General features: G+C 36.6%; 1 pseudogene; it reads left to right on the top strand.

Moving 5' to 3' along the window:
- The first annotated feature begins 1,368 nt into the window (after positions 1–1,368).
- LOC126022096 (tyrosine-protein phosphatase non-receptor type 9-like) lies at positions 1,369–3,500 on the top strand (annotated as a pseudogene).
- The last annotated feature ends 1,811 nt before the right edge of the window (positions 3,501–5,311 follow it).

Below are 5,311 nucleotides of genomic sequence, written 5' to 3'. Positions count from 1 at the left end.
GTAAAGGGATCACATTAAATCTGTACAATGCTTTGGGAAGTATCATAATTTTAATTATGTTAATCCTTCCAATTCTTGAGCAGGGTATTGATTTTCATTTCCGTGTGTCCTCTCTTATTTCTTGGAGCAGGGTTTTTTAGTTTATTTGAATAGTTCTTTCATGTCTTTCATCAAATTGACTCCAAGATATTTGAGTTTGTGAATGAGATTGTTTTCTTAATATCCATTTTCCCCTACCATTATTGGTATAAAAAGACATTGATTTCTGTATGTTAATTTTGTAGCCTGTCATCTTGTTATATGAATCAATTGTTTATAGAAGCTTTTGGTAGTCTTTAGGGTTTTCTAAGTAGAATATCATGTCATCTGCAAACTGTGAATGCTTGACTTCTTCCTATCCTATCTGGATTCCCTTGATATCTTTTTCTTGCCTAATCGCTATAGCAAGTAATTCCAGTACTATGTTGAATAGGAATGGTGAGAGAGGACAGCCTTGTCTTGTACCAGAATTTAGAGGGAAGGCTTTTAGTTTTTCTTTATTGAGGATAATATTTGCCATTGGCTTCTTGTAGATGGCCTTAACTATATTGAGAAAGTTTCCTTTCTTTCCCATCTTGGTGGGAGTTTTATCAATAATGGGTGTTGGACCTTATCAAATGCTTTCTCTGCATCTATTGATATGATCATGTGATTTTTATTTTTCTTGTTGTTGATGTTGTCTATTATGCTGATAGATTTATGAATGTTAAACCATCCTTGCATTCCTGGGATAAAACCTACTTGTTCATAGTGAATGAGCTTCTTGTTTAGGCATTGGATCCTATTTGCCAAGATTTTGTTCAGGATCTTTGCATCAGTGTGCAACCTCCCGTGGGGGACCCCCGACACGCGGGGGTGTGGAAATGAAAGTTGCTAGTTATTCGTGGGTTTGCCCGAGCAGAACCAACCTGTGAAGAAAAACTTGAGAAGTTAATAAGAGAAGTCCTCAAGACAACACATGCTGTTCAAAGGGGGCGTTTATTGTCGGGTGATCAGCTTTTAAAGGCTGAAATACGTCAGAGGGTGTTACGGGTTCTCCACCAATTACAATCGCAAGCATTTATTAGCATAAGCTGGGGCAGGTAATAGGGAGGGGCAAAGAGGTAGACCTGAGCACATGTTTATACTAAAAGAGTTTATATTGAAAGCACAAGATCCAAACAGAGTCTTATAAATTTTACTTAGCAAGCATAAATAAAACATCAGCTGTAATCCTAATAACCTTTTGCTAACACAAAGGCAAGTTGCTCTATATTTTTCTTTCTGGCTGGATGTATTGGTCTGCTTTGAATTACTTTAGTATTTGTCTATTTCCTTTGTTCTCAGGTCATGGGCGCCTTTGGTCATGTGGGTGACAAGATCAGGGATTACTGAGGTGTCCTATGTTCTAGGTTTCATCAGCTAGGCTCCCCACATCTGTGTTCATCAGGGATATTGGTCTGTAATTTTCTTTTTTCATAGAATCTCTGTCTGGTTTTGGTATCAAGGTGAGGTTGGCTTCATAAAAGCTGTTTGAAGTTTTCCCGTTTTTACAATTTCATAGAAGAGTCTGGCTAGAAATGGTAGTAGTTTCTCTTGAATTGTTTGAAAGAATTCATTAATAAATCCATCTGAGCCTGGGCTTTTCTTTTGGGGCAGACATTAATTACCATTGTAATTTTCTCTATAGTGATGGGGTTGTTTAGTTATGCTACATCCTCCTTACTCAACTATGGAAGGTTATAAAATTCCAAGAGTTTATCCATTTTTTCAGGTTCTCATATTTAGTGGCATAGAGTTTATCAAACTAGTATCTACTTTCCCTTTGAATCTCTGCAATATCTGTAGTGATCTCCCACTTTTCATTTCTAATATAGATTGTCAAGTTTCTCTGTCTCTTTGTGAGTTTTGCCAATGGTCTATCAATCTTGTATATTTTTTCAAAAACACAACTTCTACTGTTGTTGATATTTCAAAAATTTTTTTTTGTTTCAACTTCATTAACTTCTATTCTCAGCTTTGTTATTTCATTCTGTCTCCCTATTTTTGGATCCTTTTGTTGATCATTTTCTAATTTTATAAATTGAGTCATTAAGCTGTTCAGGTATGCCCCTTCTTCTTTCCTGATGTGTGCTTGCAAAGCTATAAATTTTCCTGTCAGGAGAGCTTTTGCTGTGTCCTATAAATTCTGATAGTTTGTGTCTTCATTGTAATTTGTTTTCAGGAAAGTTTTGATTTTCTCTTTTATTTCATCTCGGACCCAATGGTTGTTCCATAGCAGGCTGTTTTTTTTCCAGTTGTTAAAGTATTTCTTCTGCTGGAGCCCCCACATTGCCCTCTTCACTGCCAGATTGTATCATGCCCAGAATTAGGTCCAGAAAGCTCTGTTTTACTTGTTAGACAGAGCCATGGATATCTTTGAAACTCAGAGGAATGAATTATGACTTATGTGGTTTTCATTATGCCAATTTAGAGCTGGATCTTGGCAAGAAAGTCCTCAATCTGGTGAAGAGTGAATTTCGACCTGTCTTGGAAAAAGTGCTGATTGTGGGATCTCCCGTTTGATTTTAAGAGCCCTATATCATCAGTCTCGTCCTAAAGAATAAGGTCTTAAAGTAGATTCGGGTCATTAAGACAAGTGAGGTCATCTATCACCTACCCAAGGAGTGTCTTCCAGACAATCTGGATGGGTATGTCAAAACTGACCTCAATACTTGGAATTTCAAGTTTTTACCAAAACACAATGGCCACCTGAATGCCTTTTGTGGGACCTGCTTTTCCTCCCTCCTTCCGTAGATATAAACTCAGTTCATGTTACAGGTCCCAATGCCATGAGCATATAAGAATTGATAGAATATTGTAGCAACAAATAGAAAAAATATTAGGACTATGAAGAAATTTGTATGAGAACTCTGTGGGCACTTTCCACTTTTTCATTTTTACAGGAAATCGAGAGAAGAACCTCTAAGAACTGCTTTGTGGATATACAACGTTTAGACCAAACTGGAGTGAAGCTGGTGCAACAAAATAGACAAACACTGACAGATTACATCAATGCCAGTTTCTTGGATGTCTATAAGCAAAAGAATCCTTACATTGGTATACAAGGTCCTTTGGAGAATACCTATCATGATTTCTGCTGATGGTCTGGGGTAAAAAGTGTTGTTGATTTTTATGATTAATTGCTTTGAAGAGTGTGGCAGGAGAAAGTGTAGTTTTTTAGAAAAAGAATCTAATAGCCTGTTTGACTTTCTTACAGTGACCAATCTAGGCATGGAGAATATGAACCATTATAAGATAAACACACTAGAAATCACTAGAAATTCATATTACAGTGGAATGTAAGGCAGAAATATCATGTGACCTACTTCAGTTTCGGAGCTGCCAGATTATTGTGTCCCTTCCTGATCAGCACCCTCATTTACTTCTTGAGAAAATTTAGGCACCAACAGTGGTTGGCTTTCAGCTCCATGGAAACATGATCCAAAAGGCAGAACCCTCAAGAATGATTTTATTGACACCATGATGAGGATTTTTAATGAGCTCAAAGAAACTCTAGCATAAGTACCCAGAAAAGTACAAGAAAATTGAGTTTAACTAAGAAAATTACTACAATCAACAAAGACAGAAATAAAGAACATGGTAGATAATATAAAAAACACAATAGATCCCTGAGAAGAAAAATAATAACAACTTGACAAAAAAGATCAAGGAGCTCTAAGATAAGGAAGATTGCTAAGAAACAAATTAGGTGAAAAACAGCCTAAAACCAGAGAACTATGACATGAGTTCAAAAGGAACAATGTAAGAAACATCTGAGTCCCAATGAGCAGTAGGGCAAATGCTATGAAGAAACAATAGACAAAAATATCATCATTAAGTATTCACCACAGGCCCGGAGAGATAGCACAGCGGCGTTTGCCTTGCAAGCAGCCCATCCAGGACCCAAGGTGGTTGGTTCGAATCCCGGTGTCCCATATGGTCCCCCGTGCCTGCCAGGAGCTATTTCTGAGCAGACAGCCAGGAGTAACCCTGAGCAACGCCGGGTGTGGCCCAAAAATCAAAAAATAAAAAAAAGTATTCACCACAAGTAGAATAATTACAGGCACCAAAATCCAAGAGACCTGAAGGATACCAGAAAAATAAACTCTAAAGTGAAAACTCCAAGGCACATAGTATGCAAAATGACAAAAATCAAATACAAAGACAGAATATTGCAAGCAGTAAAATCTATGAAGGAGCATCCATACAAAGGAAATCCATCAAGCAGATATATCAAAGACTACTCTTCTAGACAGAACAGTATGATAGGTTATACCAAAATTCAGTGAAATGATCACCACACTGTGAACACTCAATCATCTTTATGATTCAGTTTTGAAGGAGTACAGAATTTCATGACAGGAAACTAAGAAGGCTTCTTTAAAGGACAGGGGCAGAGGGAAATTGAGAACTTTGGTGGTAGGAAACATGCACTGGTAAAGAGTGTTAATGTATTGTCAACTGAAGTACAATCATGAAAAACTTTGAAACTGTATGTCATGGTGATTCAATTATAAAATTTGTTAATTAAAAATAGGAGAAGACAAACCTCCCAATATGTGACATTGAGTGTGCCATTACTGATAGTCTGGGATAAAAAGCTCTTGAAGCTCCTGGAATTGGCTGTTCTGGCCTACTCCATTCTGTCACATATCTGAGGCCTGTCATGACAGTCTTTATGTCTAAGGCAAATCCAATGTCACAGAAGCAAACAGTTAGATCCAAACTTATAATTACCTTCTAACCTTTAACAGTACTGGATAATTTATGTTAACTACTTATAATTTCTTTTATTTTGTGACCATTTTTATTTTTTATTTATTTATTTATTTATTTATTTATTTATTTATTTATTTGGTTTTTGGGTCATGCCCGGAAGTGCTCAGGAGTTACTCCTGGTTCTATGCTCAGAAATCGCTCCTGGTAGGCTTGGGGGACCATAGAGATGCCTGGATTCGAACCACCAACCCTCTGCATGAAAGGCTATCTCTCTGACCCCTTATTTTTTGATCATTTTTAAGAGCTGGGAATCTTTTGCATAACTTGAAAATTTATGATGCAGCACCAAAATTTCATACATACAATTAATTCAAAATCTCTGAAAATAAACACAAAATTTTGCTATCAGCTCTTTGGATGCACTCCAAATACTCCAGCTTGCTCAATTCAAATTTTCCTTTACATTTTAATAAGAATTATCTTGAATTATCATTTTAGAAGAAAAACACAGTATTTTTGAATTTCTCTTTTT

Source organism: Suncus etruscus, chromosome 11 (genome assembly GCF_024139225.1).
Source record: "Suncus etruscus isolate mSunEtr1 chromosome 11, mSunEtr1.pri.cur, whole genome shotgun sequence".
NCBI classification, from domain to species: domain Eukaryota; kingdom Metazoa; phylum Chordata; class Mammalia; order Eulipotyphla; family Soricidae; genus Suncus; species Suncus etruscus.
This window is presented reverse-complemented; position numbering and strand designations above follow the sequence as displayed.